Source organism: Dipodomys spectabilis, unplaced genomic scaffold (assembly GCF_019054845.1).
Source record: "Dipodomys spectabilis isolate Male_0828 unplaced genomic scaffold, ASM1905484v1 ptg000095l, whole genome shotgun sequence".
Lineage (NCBI taxonomy): Eukaryota > Metazoa > Chordata > Mammalia > Rodentia > Heteromyidae > Dipodomys > Dipodomys spectabilis.
Genome location: NW_024870772.1, coordinates 13,404,258 through 13,421,879, shown reverse-complemented (window position 1 = coordinate 13,421,879; position 17,622 = coordinate 13,404,258).

Below are 17,622 nucleotides of genomic sequence, written 5' to 3'. Positions count from 1 at the left end.
AAAGAAGAAGAAGAAGAAGAAAGAAGAAGAAGGAGAAAAGAAGAAGAAGAAGAAGAAGAAGAAGAAGAAGAAGAAGAAGAAGAAGAAGAAGAAGAAGAAGAAGAAGAAGAAGAAGAAGAAGAGGAAGAGGAAGAGGAAGAGGAAGAGGAAGAGGAAGAGGAAGAGGAAGAAGAGGAAGAGGAAGAAGAAGGAGAAGGAGAAGGAAGAAGAAGAAAGGAAGAGAGAGAGAGAGAGACAAATAGACAGACACAGAGAGACAGAGAGAAACAGACACAGAGAGAGACACAAAGAGAGACAGAGAGAGAAAGGGAAGAAGGAAGGAAGAAGGAAGGAATCAAGCAAGCGAGCAAGCAATGGAGGAAGGAGGAAAGGTGGGAAGGACCAAGGGAAGGAGGAAGCAAGGGAAGAAGGAAGGAAAGAAAGAATAAATGACCAATGAGTAAATTTAAGAATGATAATCTATCACAGAAATGTAATCCATGGCAATAGCAATATATCATTTCTATTTGTCAAATTAAAGGGACTGAGGTCATAGAGAAGAACTTCCAGACAGTGTTAGTTGGAATATAAATTGGATAGAAATAATGGATAGTAGATCAAAAATATTAGTAATCCTCTATCTTCAGTCTAGTAATGTACATTTAGAATATGATAGAATATATAAAGATAAGTCAGATTAGATAAGTACTGATATAAAGATGAGTAATGAGTAGACAGGTACACACATACATAATTTTAATGAGTTTAAATTAAATTATTATTATTTATTAGGCTTAAATGGTCTCTGTGAAACAAAATTTCAGAGCACAGAAGCAATATCTGTAGGCAATAAGGTAGATAACGGTTTCCTTGGACCAATTTTCATATAAGGAGGCTTTTGCCCTCTGGGATCCCATTCATTGTCCTTGGTCCAAGTAGTCCAGAGTTCTCTGAGGATCACCAAATCTCAGTGAAAGATGCTGTCTCCAGGAAATGGAATTCTTAAGTCAAGTTTTGAATACTAAGGATTCTACCTAATTCTGAGCAGCTGTGAGCCTTCAGTGGACCAATACCCCAGGACCTCAAAGATTCACTTCACTTCCCTAGGGTTTCTTGGGTTTGACCGGCAACTTATTCCACCTCTTTTTCCTTTGGTTTCTCCAACAACAGAGTTCCTCTTAGAAAGATGTATTTCATCAGATGACATTTCCATCTTTCTAGAAAGTCAATCCATTGTATGTCTTAGTGTAACCCCAAACTACATTTGTTTGTGGCACTTATACAAGTCTCACAGAGTCTGAGGCTCTTTTGTAGTATTTCATGATGTCTGGATAGTCCTAACACTGTCTCAATAGTGCTGGCCACTGTTCATACAGAGAATACATCTAAAACATTTTTCCAATTTCTATTTGTCCTAAACACTGCCATTCTATTTGACAGTTCATAGTTGGGATTTTAATATGTACCCCTTTTTAAAGGACAATACATTGATAGGTTTATTTTAATAGTAGGCTTATTATAATAATAGGTTTATTTAGTGATAGGTTTATTTATTTACTTAGTCTTCTAAGGTGGTATAGCATCATAAGAAATTTAGAATTATTTCTTTTTCTCTCCCAAGATATGTTTGCTTTAGCACATTGGCATATACAAACTTGAAATTTAATAAATATGTCCTTGAATAAACAGGCATTCATTTAGAGATGAAAGAGGAAACATAAAAGACTTCTGAGGTTTTAAATCTCAAACATCAGTCTCTAGCTTTTTGTTATATATATATATATATATATATATATATATATATATATATATATATAACCTTAAATTTTGCATATAATTTCAGATGCCAAAAATCTAAACTCATGTATATTACTGTAGGTGTGTTTGAAGTGGATTTTTTTTAGAATTGTGTGCCTGAAAGTTTTTGCTTTTTGTTTTATTCAAATCTGTCTGTAAATTATCTCTAACACAATAACATTATTGTGTCACAAGTGCCTTTGCTAATCTACTGAAAGAAATAGCACTTCACATAATTAAAGTTAAATGTCCTTTTTAACCTGCAGGAGACTGAAAGGTTCAGGTGTGTGATCATTTCCATTTTACTCTTGGAATAAAGGAATCTGGTCATCTAACCATCCATCACAGCAGACTATCCTGGATTACAAACCAAGCACTAATGTACCTTATTTGTTTGCTTGCTTGCTTAAAAGAAAAAAGACTTGCCTTCAGAGATAACAAAGTTCACTCTTTTGAATTTCAAAATGAGCCACTGATTTCCTGATGTGGTGGAACTGGCTGCCATGTCCCCAGGTTCCACAGCTATGCTTCGCTGCTTGAGTTTTGCTTCGCTGTATCCTTCTGTCCACAAACTTGAAGGCTGTGTCCTCCATTTGCCATCCAGCAGCTGCTTTTTGATCCAACTGCCATCCTTCTTTCACACATGTTCCCCCCACACACCGGAAGGAGGTCTTTCTGCAGCAAAAAGTATGAATGTGCTGAGCAAATGTCTACATTCAAAACCCAAGAGAAAAACAACTACTTCAAGGGGAGACATCATGATCCTGCTAGCGGTTTGATCTATCAGTATAACTGTAAATGGAAATCAGGAAAGTGTACAAACAAACAAGACCAGGAGAGCAGCAAAATGACTAATTATACAAACTTAGCATTTCAATATTAAAAAAAGGGGGTGACAAAATGGATAGCAATACAATACACAAAGGTTCTGAATGGATGAATACAAAGAAGAAAATATAGTTAATAAGTGGGGCTAGCATTTTAATAACTGTTTAGGCACACAGTCCCTGTATTCTGAGATAACATAAAGGAACAAAAGTAGGAGATAGTAAACAATTCCATCTTGATATAAAAATAGACATATGAACAAAATATACTGGAGTTTATGTTTCTGTGTAAAGATCACATAGATCTTTAACTTGAAAGAAATCTGATGATAGTTAACCCAAGCACTGTTTTCATATCCTGTTGCAAGTCTTAATACCTCTACCCCCACAAAAATATTCTGTGATTTAAGGGGAGAGGAGCTCATTTGATATACTGTGTATTCCCTTGATATTTACAGAAACTGGCAGAAGTGAATTTCTACAGAGAAGAGCAAAGAGAATAAAATTTAAATAAAAAACAACTAAGGCTATTAGTCAAATAGAATAAAAAATATAGTCAAGTTCGGCAAGGAAAAGTGATTAAAAGCACGACAGTGAAAGGTCCAAAGGGAATAAATGATTTAAACAAGACTAGGGTGCTAAAATATACATCTAGAGGGATTTGACACCTAAATTTCTAAAGGATTTGAATGGTTTTCAGCAGACCTGAGGCTAACAGAATTGTAATGAGAACTTCTCTGAAGCAAATACCATGGGGTAAAGTAATAATCAGCTGTTAATAAACAGGAATTTGTGTTTGATTTTCACAAATTCATATTGTTTACTATTTCTAAAAGAAAAATAAGACTTAAAACCACAAAATAAAGGAAAATAATGGTTTGTATATACTAAATATCTCCTATCAGTTTGCAAAGATTGGCGTATAAATTTTCTTTACAACTTAGTGACATTTACCAGTGAACTAACAAACCAAAGAGGGAAATGTAGAAACCTCTGTCATAGAAACTAGAGACAAGACTTGAAGGCCACAGAGAAAATGTGGGATGTTCTTACACACAAAAGGAGCCAGTAAGAACAGCTGCAGTTATACCAGAGGACAGATGTGAGCGTCTTCTCCAAACCATCTACCACCAGCTGACAAATCTGAAATACAGCCAGCAACACTTCGCTTTTCTTTTTCCATTTACGAATCCTCTTCCTTATTTTTCATTTCTTTAATTTATTATCTTTAAGTAGTTGTATCTAGGAGTTGCCATTTAACAAAGCAGTTGATGAATACAATGCATCCTGATCCATGTCACCTCTTTCAACATGCCCGCCATCCTTCCCAACCTACACATTCCCTCACTTTTCTTAATTTTGTAGGATACACACTGAACTCTTTACTGCTTTCTCCTCTATTTCTCTTCATTTGTCTACATTCTCATCTTCACCACACTCCACTCCTTTCAAGTTTTCATTTCCTGGTGCTTATTTTGTTGGGCTTTGACTTGACTTTTTTAAAGAATTACAGTATTTGAGATCTCCTTTGAATCTACCATATTTAAGCTAATGTATTTGTAAACACCTGCATGCCACCTAATATATTTATTTTTCAATTTATTGGCTAATTCTAGCTTCCACATATGAAAGGAAACATTTAATCATCATTTATTTCTAAGGAAAAGATACCCTGGAGACAAAAGTAAATAACAAAATGGAAATCAAATGCAAGGATGATGACTAGAGAGAGTGTGTATCTACTTGGGTGTTTTAGAAAGATTGGGGACCAGGAAGTAGGGAAAGAATACCAAAGATGGTGCAAACTGGCCAGAGAAGAGCATTGAGTACTTGCCAATCTTACAAACCATGTTGTGTCCTTGATTTTATGACCACTGTGCCCATACGGAAAGATGGCTCAATTCATCCTATTGTATTGCACATTGCCTTAGTAAAGACACGCTTACATTTACACTTCTCTTGAGATTGTGTGAACACCCGAACTTTTATTAATGGAAAACAGATAAATCATGATTTCCTGACTTAAGTTTGGAGAATAAGGTAGTTCATTTTCCTAAGTCCAGTGGATTCACAGTCATATCTGCCTGTTTTTCTTCTAATTCTTTTATCTCTATTAGATAAACCTATTGATGTAATGATGCCTCTAGTGTATTAAGGTCCCCAAATTCTTAGTACTCTATCTTGTTTTTTGCATCCTGAACTCCCAAGCCCTCCTCAGCTCTCCCAAAATTGCGAGGAAAAACTTTCGTCTTGTGCCTAGTGACAGAGAGGGGGGCTTTGAACCCTGCTAGGATGCACAGAGGAGATACTGGAGACAGAAAGATGCTGTCTATTTCTCTTTGGTGGCTTGTCTCTCCTTTGAGAAAGGTGTAGAGCCGTGAGAACTTGGGGGCCTTTATACAATTCTGTTTTAAGATCCCCAAATTCTGAATGCCCTATCTTGTCATTTGCATCCTGAGCTCCCAAACACTCCTCAACTCTTCCAGAATTGCCAAGAAAAAATTTGGACCTGTGGCTGTGGACAGTGAAAGGGTGTTTGAGCCCTGCTAGGATGCAGACAGGAGCTGCTGGGGACAGAAATATGCTGTCTATTTCTCTTTGGTTGCTTGTGTCTCCTTTGGGGAAGGTGTAGAGCACTCAGAACTTCTTCTAAAGCCCCCAAGTTCTGAGTGCTCTATCTTGTCGTTTTCATCCTGAGGTACAAACATTCGTCATCTCTCCTGAATTGCAAGGAAAATAATTGGACTTATTACAATGGAGAGTGTTAGGGGCGTTCCATGCTGCTACAATGTACATAGGAGGTGCTGGGGACAGAAAGCTGGTATCAATTTCACTTTGGAGGCTTGTCTCTCCTTTGGGGAATGTGTAGAGCACTTAGGACTTGGGTGCCTTAAAACAGGTCCTGAGTGCTCTATCGTGTTGTTTGCATCCTGACATAGAGAAGGCTGACATGGTTGCATTAAGATTTGGTAATGCTGACACTGAAAGTGGCCAGCACCTCAGCTTGGTAATTCTGTGGGCAGCTAACAACAGAGGAGAGTGGCAGAAGGCTGCCAGGTGCTGCCAGAAAGCAAAAGGAAGAGCCCTCGGCACCAGCTAACAGTTACCAGCGTTCAAGACTCATGGCCGCTCACTCTAACAAAACTATATATTGCCTATTCATGCTTTCTACTTTAACTGAGCCAAAGAACCATCAACTGATTGATAACAGGACTTTAGATGTCCCATGAAGTCTGTGTTTAATTTTCCAGAAATACCCAGGATTCCACTACCAAAAATGTGCTCAGCAATTACCTTCAACTTTTATTTCAAAGCTGATCTCTCCCCTCAGTACTCTATAGCAATTCAGGTTGTTGCCTGATGCAATATGGTTTAAGGAAACTTTGTGCTTTAGAAAAAACCTAGTATATGGTTCAACCAAAGACAGAAGAAAAGAGCAGACAATCTAAGGTTGCACAAAGTACAATTTATTAAGGACTTACAGAGAGAAGAATGTTTTGGTCACAGTAAGAGCATAACTCATACATTAGGGTAGAAAGAAGGGGTTTAAATGCCAAAGTAAATAAAGAAAGGCCACAGTCAAACATAATATATACCTGAGCTTTCACAAAATCTATAAATACGTCAAGCATCAATTAAGAGACAAAGTGTCAGGGGGCTACATGAAATGCTTGGCTGAGTAACACTGAAATAAAAATCTGTCTAGTTTCTACATCTCTAATTTTTATACTATTATTATCCAAGTCTTTGTCATCTGTTAGCTAACATGCCTTTATATTTCTTATATCAAGTTTTCATTTTTAAAAATAGTTATTCATACAACAAAATACCACTACATGCCAGACTTTGTAAATACCTCAACTACATCATTTATCCAGAGGGAAAAACCCATGTATTTACAAACTGACAAAAAAAAAAACCCATGAATTTACAAACTTCAGGGATTTACAATTTCAATGACATAATATCACCTAAAAACTGGAACTACTTCTTGAAAGAATTTTCTACTCATTTATCTCTGAAGGCTCACATTGTTTTTAAAGGATGCATTTACTTGCTTTCGTGTACATTGGTGGTGTGGTATGATGAAGAGACTATTGGACATAAAATTAAGCCAACCAGTTCAAATTTCATCCCTTCCATTTCCTAGCTATGTAACTGCAGCATGTCTCAGTTCGGTGATTACTCTATGAGTATGTATGCCTTTATCTTTTAAGTTGCTGAGCAATGTCCAATTCACAATATCATATGATCTTCCCTTAAAATATTTTGTAGAAAAACCAGCATAGTGTCTAGGTCTTGGTAGATCAATAAATGTTATCTTAATAAAATAAAAATAAACTATTATGAAAAATAGTCTGTTGGATGCAAACCATGTGATAACTATTTTGAAATAATTTAAGACAGACAATATTTGCAAGAAAATAATTCAAATGATCATATAAACACTGATTCCTTAAATTTTATTCTGTATAGTATTCTAATATAAACAATACTTATATTTTTCTGAAAATTTGAAAGTAGATTTATTTCAAATTCTATACTTCTACATACTGTCATATACATTTTTGTAGAACAAAAATCATTCTTTTATACAATCAGCTTGGAATTATCAAAATCAGAGACAAATATTGGTACTGTATTGTAACATAATCAATAAGCCTTACTCAAATATCAGTGGTTGTCCTACGAAGGTACTTGTTCTTCATAGCAAAATAAACAAACAAAATACAGACCACTCCAAAATTTCAATCCAGAATCATGCACTTTATGCATGGTTTATGCTTCCTTGTTCTTCCAAAATCTACAAAAATTGTTCTACCTATGAAGTAATTGATAACCTTGACACTCAAAGAATACAGACTACTGATTTTGTAGACTGCTTGGTTACAATGGTTTGCCAATATATTCTTTTTTTCATGTTGGTTTTATTTTATTTATTTATTTTTATTGTGAAAATACCGTATAGAGGGATTACAATTAACTCTCCACTTAAGCAACATAGACTGTCCAGTTGGATTAAAAAGCAAGATCCTTCTATCTGCTGCCTTCAGGACTCATACTAGCCCATAAAAACAAACATTTTAAAAGTGAAAAGCTGGAACAAAATCTACCAAGCAAACGGCCCTCATAAACAGGCGGGAGTTGTAATCTTAATATCTGATAAAATGGACTTCAAATGAAAATTCGTGAGAAGAGATAAAGAAGGTCGCTACATACTAATTAAAGGATCTCTCCTTCAGGAGGATATTACAATTCTAAATCTCTATTCACCAAACAGCAGAGCACCCAAATTTATCCAAGAAACATCACTTTCCCTCAAATCTCACATAGATACAAAGACATTAATTGTTGGGGACTTTAGCACACCACTATACCCATTATATAGATCAACTCGGCAAAAACTCAACAGAGAAACCGCAGATCTAAACAGCTGCATAGATCAACTAGATTTAACAGACATCTACCAAATATTTCACCCAGCAGCATCAGAATACACGTTTTTCTCAGCAGCACATGGAACATTTTCCAAAACAGATGACATTTTAGGTCACAATGCAAACTTGCCAATATATTCTAATGTTTAGAGTGAGTTTATGCTCTTTTGGTAAAAAATCAGGTGAGAATGGTGTGTTCTCTTAAATGCATGATTTCAGGAAGTAAATGCAAACATCAATGGAAACATGAACTGATCTTAAAATAAAATAGTACGCATTTCCCCTTCCATCACCAAAAATATCTGGTATGACAATCTTTCTATTGTTTAGCCAATCACTTTCCTTTAGCAAACAAGTATCTTGAGAAGTAGTCTTTGGAAGCTAAGTGCCAGTTTCTCATTTACTTTTTATATATTAATTTTACTGAGACAATTTACTTAACAACAGTTATGGACCAACCATCATGGCTGATTCAAGTACCCAACAGTTTATTCTTTGTTAAGTATTTAGGAAATGCTTGCTAAAATTTACAAAATAACAGTATGCCAGATGAACAAGTCAGAAGATCTAAAGTATGACATAAGGATTGTAGTTAATAATAGTATATTTGTTTCTCTTGTATGTTTTCCCCCCATGGTATTACTTCTGTTTTCAGTGTATTTGATTTTGGTGCCCTGCACCTCATATATACATTTTTCTAATTTGGGGAGAGGAAGAGAAATAACAAAATGCTGAAATAAAGATACAGGTTGATTCATTGTAACAATGAGATGTACAAGATAGTATGTTGAAAACAAACTTTACAACCTTGTTGGGGGAGAGGGAGGTGTTAGGGAAGTGGCAAGGAAAGAGATGATAGTGGTAAAACAATGGAGGGAGTAACAATGCTCCGTAGGAAGGGTACTCATGACCTTACTCATGTAACTGTAACCCCCTCTATGCAGTATCTTTACACTAAAAAATATATATTAAAAATAATATATCACACTCAGAATTTTGCAACACAAGTAGATTAGTTTTCCTTAAAGAATAGGCAATTTTGTGAAATGATATTAATTTGAATGAGTATACTACATATTTTACTACATATGTATCATATGGCATTCTGCCAAATATTTTAAATATATAATTATTACTGTGGAAGTAGCCATAGTAACATAGTAACTTTCTGATTTCTTCTACATTTATTATATATAGTCATAATATATAGTCAATAATTATTGCTAAATATAAATAAACTAATAGTTAATGAACTTATCTCACAACCAATACTTGGAAAAAGAACTCATTTAAGCATGGGGGGGATGCTTTCATTTGTATATACCTTTATTTAAAACATCAAAACAGCGTCTGCTGAAAAAACATTTTTAGAACTGCATTACCATTTGGCATGTAAAAAGGAAAAACTGCATCCCCACACAAGTAACTGTTTTGTATCTAATAAGTAATAGAATACTAGAACCTACCAAGAATAAGAAAAGTCAAATAACATTGTCTGAGTGTTCCAGAGAAATATAAGAAATGTGTCTGGATATATTTATTTGTCTCATGTTTGCTTTTCTTTCGTTTTAATGTCACGTTGTTTCTGAAGAAATCCATGGGCTTATTTTTATTGTACATCTCAAAAAGAAATTGAAGAGATCACTTTATACTTTTACAAGTAGATTTATTATTGGCACACTGATAGATAATTGAGAAAAGAAACTCCTCATCACTAGAAAATGTTTGCAGAATTTCATATTTTTATATGCTTTGAAGTTCTACTTTGTCCCTGAATTGTAATTTATACTTTTGTTCCTCAAGGCCTTTGTACTTTGGCTTTTACAATATGACTTTACTTCTAATCCCCAGCACAATTTTCCTGAGAAATACAATGAAATACCCTGTGAAGAATAAGCAAATTTCAAATTTTTCCTATTTTATAATGTGGGAAGGTTTCCTTTTTTGTTGTGTGGCAGCATGTTCCCTTGATATAATATGAAAAATTGTTGAGATGTCTTAATAACTATGAATTATTGATAAGCTAATGTTCAGCTTTCAAATACTTTATAGTAAACCGAACTAATTGTTCCTGCCTGATGTGTTTCACTGTTTATTTAGATTAGAAATGATCTGGATAATAGAATAACTAAGCACAACTAATCGAATAGTCAGGAGACCCAATGTCTACATTCAACCTAATAATAATGAGCTATGTCATCTGAGTAAGTTACACAACCACATCTCACCCTATTTGCCTGCAAAAAGAAAATGATGAATAATGTGATTCCTTGAAATTTCTCTGTTACAGTTCAAGCATTTCAAAATAAAAACCCTTCTCACTATGTTCTAAAACGTCTGATAATTCTATTTAGCACATTATGCTCCAATAATGTGAGACTCCTTTGACTACCATTTCTTCAGTATTACTCATGATCAAAAACACAAAATCATTGATACAAATTATCAACATCCAAGGCAACCTGTATTCTGTCATGTACTTTCTTTTAGTAAATATTTGCATTGTTCAACTACTTTTTTTTCTTTTTCTTTTTGTCAGTCGTGGGACTTGAACTCTGGGCCTGGACGCTGTCCCTTCACTCTTCAGTTCAAGGCGAGCACTCAAGGCGAGCGCTCTACCATTTGAGCCACAGCGCCACTTCTGGTTTTCAAGTGGTTTATTGGAGATAAGAGTCTCATAGACTTTCCTGCAGGGGCTGGCTTTGAACCGCTATCCTTAGATCTCAGCCTTCTGAGTAGCTAGGATTATAGGCGTGAGCCACCGGCGCACGGCTCAACTAGTTTTTTTTGGGTTTTTTTTTGTTTTTTTTTTTTACTTTTTTATTTCTTTCCTTTTTCTTCCCAAACAACACTCTGATTATAATTTGGCTTCCATAAAACTTTGCTTTCATGATGGCCTATGTCTGCCATCCCAACTATGTGAGAGGCAGATATAGGAAGATTGTAATCTGAGACTAACTCTGGCAAAAGAAGATGACACTATCTGTAAAACAAAGAAAAAGGCAAAAAGACTGGATTGTACCTCAAGTCCTCAAGCAAACGTAAGACCCTGAGTTCAGTCCCCACCACAGCCACTCTGTGTGTGTGTGTGTGTGTGTGTGCTTTCATATCATACTTGCATAAACATTCCAATTTTCATAGTTATCAGTAAGGTACCTTCTCGTGAATGCTGTACTGATAACGTGAGTTCAGTTTGTTTGTTTTTTTTATCTTCCTATCCTGATATCTCTGGAAAACCACCAAAAAAAAAAAAAAAAACTCAAGTTTCTATACTTGTAGGATCCAGTAAATTCACCAAGACATAGAGATCCCATAATCAAAAGTCAACAGACTTGTTCAATGATAAACCCAGCTCATCATTAGTTTCTCTTGCAGTATATCACTTCCAAGTTCCATTTTAGGCATTTCTACAAACTTCAATCCAGATATCAAAACTATTCATGTAGAAAGGGCTCTGCTAACTTTAGACCTATTTCTTAGAGGTTTACCTGATAGAAAAATAGTGTTAGATAAGAGCTGCCAATCAAAACCTACAGCCTTTTTCCATTTAAATAGTGAAAAAATCTGAGAAAGATTCAATCATAAAATGCAAACACTAAAAGTGATGATTTCAAGGTATTAAAGTGAATGGCAAAATGACTCAAACTAAAATAATTAATTTATGTCTAATATCTAAGTTTATCTAACACTAGAATCAGCACTATAATCAGGCCCCTCACCTTATACATACAGCATGAATAAAAATTATTTTACCTCAAGTATTGGATTTTTTTTTTCATTTTCATTTAATTTTCAGTCATCCCTGCCAAAGTAAGGAGACCTCTTTTCTAGGACAAGATTTTTCTTCTGTGCTATCTTTCTGACTTGCTAGTAAGACTGCTCTGTACTCTACAGGATTATTCAGGAAATAATAATCAGATGGCACTATTTTGCTATTCATTACTAAAGATTCTAATTATTCATTAATCAGTGCAAGAATGTGAAAGACATGCCGGTCACTGGTGGCTCATGCCTATAATCCTAGCTACTCAGGAGGCTGGGATCTGAGGATCACAGTTCAAAGCCAGCCTGGGCAGGAAAGTCCATGAGACTCTTACCTCCAGAAAACCGGAAGTGGTGCTGTGGCTCAAGTGGTAGAGTGCTAGCCTTGAACTGAAGAGCTCATGGACAGTGCCAGGGCCCAAAGTTTAAGACCTACAACTGACCAAAAAAAAAAAAAAAAAAAAAAGGATATCAAGAACATTCTATAGTATTTTAGTTAATAAATGTAATGATGTAACTATCATTCAGGAGTGACTGTATATGTTCCTTCTTTTGTTTCGTGATTAACCTCTCAAAACTCCTTCAGTCTCCCATATGAAACCTCTAAATGTATCTTTAGCCTCAAATATAGTTTTGCTTGTACCTTTACAACAGCATACTAGAACAGCATCCATCTAGAAAGATAATTACTTTTGTGTTTTGTCCTCTAAGTCCTTTGTATCTCCCAAATATGCTAAAGCACTCTCTGCTATCACAACCTAAATCCCAGGTTTTCTTTTCTTTGACCTCCATGGTAGCATTTTTGAAAAGGCTTAAATTATAGAATTTTCTTACTATACTGGAAGTTACCCTTCCAGTATAATTAAAATTTGGGCTGCAAGTTTTTCCAACTCTTTTCTGATTTCAACATTAATATGAGGTCTGGGGCAGATATGGAATGCCTAACAGATCCCAATCTTATCTTGCAGAATATTGCATGCAAAGATGTTACAGCTGGACAAAGAATGGTAGATGTACAATGCATCATAACTAATCAGTGTTTTATTCAAAGACACCTGACTTAAATGTCTATACCCTTTCTACTTCAAGAGATTTTCACATAATGAAAATACCATTTTCCTGCTGTAAATCTATCAGTGGTCCTAATACAAAATAGACAAGAGACAGAAAACCTCCCAAGATTTTACTTTTATTAGTTTTGGATTTATTTTCTTTGAACACTGTGTGCATTATAGGCAAATAATAACTCTCTCTCAGTCTCTCTTTTCTTGTGTGTGTGCGTGTGTGTAAACACTAAATCATGAATTTTTAGGATAGTGTCTATTTAAATTATTATTGATTTCACTTTTGTGAGACTTGTCATCGAGGAGATTTGACAGAGTATAGCTGAATTTATCACATGCCAATCAAATTAACCCAAAGCACAAGGAACTCTGTGATTCAAGATGGCTCTGGGAATCTTCTTTTGATTTGGGGATTGCTATTTACCCAAGCCTAGAAGGAAAGAATGATGGTTGAGGTAGTTGTGGGTAGACAATGACCTCATTAATCATTGTGATGTAGATATGGATTATTCCTTGCAGTGACTCATTATAGAGAGCATCACATAATAAACACTGACAGCTAGCTAGTAGTGAGTGAAGACTGACAGATGGTCAATAAATTCAGAACTGGCATATTTTTGTAAATTGATTGTAGGTTTGAAGGCTTGCAGTGCTTTTCACTGCAACTTTAAATCACCAAAGTTGTCTTTCAGATTAAGCAATTAAAATTTAAATATGGAGAATCCTAGTCATTCAAGAATGGAATATTTCCTACTCTTTTATGCCCTTGAAAGTTATCCAATTATTTTCCTAGAAAAGAAGCATTTTAATATTATGCAAAAAATGATGTAACTGAATTTCAGATTCTTTTCCAATGAAAGTCATAAACCTACTTATTATAGATGTACCTCTGTGTGTGTGTGTGTGTGTGTGTGTGTGTGTGTGTGTGTGTGTGTGTGTGTGTGTGTGTGTGTGTACATTCATAGAACTTTTTATTCTGGAAGACATTCTTTGATCCAATCTAAATAGTCAAAGTTATAGAGAAAACAAATATAATATTTGACTAATGTGCGATACCTTATTAAATGAATTTCTAAAGTCTAGATGTTCTGTCGTGTAAGATAGAGTTACCATAGCTGATGTAGCTTCCTCTCTTATAGCATTCAAAATTGCTTGAGCCTTATTTTAGTGGTGTGAGGAGATTTATAAAAAGCATGCCAATTCCAAGGCTTAGGGCAGTACATTCAATAAAGGCAACAAACCTGTCCTCTCAGTCTATCCTGTTCAGATAGACTGTGCCAATTCCTCTGTTCCTCTTTTGATAGCTCTTGCTCTACAAAGCATGGATTATAAAAGAAATCTGTCCTCAAGGATGATGAGGAATTGCTCATTTACTTGATGCTACTGTTGCCAAGTTTACATTGCGCATCAACCTTATAACTAAGTACCTCAAACATACTTTTTCTTCCCATGTGGTTAAGTTTGATCATTTCTATTTGACTCACATATGGACTATGTTTTATTGTCTTTAAAAAAATAAGTGCTATGTTCAACTCTTAACCCCTAGCACTTCTGTAACCCCTAAGGCTTATGAATATGACTATTTATAAATAAAATCTTTGTAGTTGTAATCAAGTTTAAGATGAGGTCATATGGAACTAAGGTTGCTCTGGTTCAATATGGATGTTAAAAATGACTTTTAAAAATAAAGGAGATGAGACCGAAGCACAGACTCATGAAAGAACCTCCTGTGATGACATAGTGAGGGAATGGAGCCATTGCAAAGCAAGAACGGTAGAGATTGCTAGAAAATCACTAGGAAGAGCCTGATGGGAGCAGGGGGGCACTGCTGAAAACTTGAATTCTAATAGCTAAACTACCAAACTGACATGCAATAAATTTCTCTTGTTGAAAGGCATTCAATTTGTTGTATTTATTACAACAGCCCTAAGAAATGGATACTCACTCTATGCTTCTTTGTGCCCAGGACTTAGACTCCTATATGCTGCAATGCTCAGCTTTCTTTTCCTGATCTAGTTCAGATAGAGTAAAATAAATATCTAGCAGGGAATTCAAAGACAGTAAGAGAGCAGGAATTATCCCCTTCTTCTCTCCTGCAATGTTGGTTTGCCTTGTTTATTCCTCTCTTAAGGGATTCAGCTCTAGCCAGCTATTCCTCTCCAGACTCAAAATTGCCTTGTCATCTTCATCCTTGAGGCCGATAGTTAAAATGCCACCTAACTCTTATCATCTATACTAAGTATCAATTGCTTTGCAATTGATTAGCATTAATATAATAGCTCAAGTAAACACACAGTTTTATTCAGTTTCCATGTATCAGGAATCAGGCATACTTGGCTGGATTTTCTGGCTCAAGATCCCTAGGAGAAGTTGGCTGGGACTGGAACTTGCCCATCTAAAAACACAGCTCAGGAAGGGTCTACTTCAAGTTCACTCGCATGGTTGATGGCTATAGTTAGTTCCTTTCAGGCTGCTGGACTTAGGGCCTTTGTCCCTTTCTGGCTATGGAACAGGAGCCATTCTCATTTACTTACCATATCTCCAACATGACAACTGGCTTCATCAAAGCCAGAAAGGTAAACTATCTGCTAAAAGAAAAATAAAGCTATCATTTTTTGTAATTTAATTCATAGAAGCAGCATGGATTCTAAGTTGAGATTATGTTATAAACATATACATGCATATATTGCATAAAGCAATGAATACTATAGAATGAAGCTCATTGGGAGTACTCTTACCATATCACTCCTTGTTAAAATCCCCTCCTTATGTCATTTGATTTCTGCCTCAAGATGCTGATTTATTTGGTAATAAACTGAATTTATTCACTTGTTTTTTTCTACTTACACTGAATCATTATTAATTTTCAATAACATTTTGATCTACAAAATTTATCATAACTTAAAAAAATAAACTTTATATACATAGCTTTTGAGCTTTTCTGCTTATTCTCAACTTATACTAGTTATTATAAATAAGGGAAACCATGGGACCTATGTATCTTTGGGCCTGGCTTACTTCACTTAATATAATTTTTTCCAAGTCTTTCCATTTCCTAACAAATGGGGCAATGTCATTCTTTCTGATGGAGGCATAGAATTCCATTGTATAAATATACCACATTTTCTTGATCCATTCATCTACTGAGGGGCATCTGGGTTGGTTCTATATCTTATGATAAACATAGCTGTGCTGGTAGCCTTGTTTGTGGTCATTTGGGTAAATATCCAAAAGTGGGATTGCTGGGTCATAGGGGAACTCTATGTGGAGTCTTTTGAGGAGCCTCCATATTGCTTTGATGTCAGTACCCTGCATCTTGTATATACATTTTTCTAATTTGGGGAGGGGAAGGGAAATAACAAAATTCTGAAATAAGGATACAGGTTGACCCATTGTAACAATGAGATGTACAAGACACTGTGTTGAAAATGAACTTTAAAACTTCAGGGGTGGGGGGAGGGAGGAATTGGGGAGGTAGGGAGAGAAGGGATAGAAGGAGAAAATCAAAGGAGGAGGTAACAATGCTCGAAAGGAAATGTACTCATTACCCTACTCATGTAACTGTAACCCTTCTGTACATATTTTTACAATAAAATAAAATTAAACTTTAATGACTGAGAATTCTCAACACATTTGATTACCTAAAACAATGTATTCTGTAAATGTAACAATTCATCTAAGCTATGAACCAAAATATCTTCATAAAATAATTTTTATTTAGGCTTAATTGGATAAAAGAAGAGTTGGTTTATGTAAAATTGTATAGGACATTAAAGGACTGAGTAGATTCAATAACCATGGGACTAGCACAACTAAAAATATACTCAGGATAAATACTAACTCTGAACATGAGGAAAAACTAGAAGTCAGAGCAGGATTGGCAACAAAAGACAGGAGGCTAAACTAAAACATCAAATTTTCAACAAGTAGAATGTCAAGAAAGAGGAGACTAGAACAGCCAGAGAAGACTGGGAATCATGGAGCATGGGAGCCACATCTAGGGATCTGAGTAATACAGGAAAACAAGCCCCATTTGCTTTAGGACAAGGTTCAGGCCACAAAGCTACAGACTCTTACATACATATAGAAGTCCATACTATGTGAAACTGGTAGTAGGAATTTTCTTTATAACAAATAAAGTTAATAAAGTTTGATTTTTTTCATTTTTTCTCAAATCTTAGAGTATTATAAACAGCATTTTAAGAACAAGAAAGCAAGTTCTTCCTTGCTTCAACACAAATGTCACTATGTCACGTGATACAGAGCATTCCCTTCCTAATGTTAATTTTCCCATGAACACCAAAGAATACATATTATCTACCCTGTCTACCTCAGAAATTTTCACAGAGATCAAATAAGGCAATGATTTTAAGAGCACTTTGCAAAGAAAGAAGCATCAAATAAACATTAGTAGACATAATTTTCAAAGCTCAATCATGTGACATCTGTTTAAAACAGTTACAGGCTTCCATAAAGCATCTTTTAATAGGTGTCTTTAAACATTTTGTCATTAAAATTTCAAGAGTCTAAGATTTTCTTTACTTTGCTTATGATTGGGACATTTTGGCAGTTACTGAATCAAAACATATAATACACAAGGATATATTAACTTAATGACACAGAAATTTTTCCTGAAAATGATATACTGATTTTTGTCAGTTACATATTAGAAAATACATGTATAATGTTTGCTAGCATAGCACCCTAGGAAATGCCATTCTAAAAAGAGAAAATCTTTAATAGAAAAAAAAATCT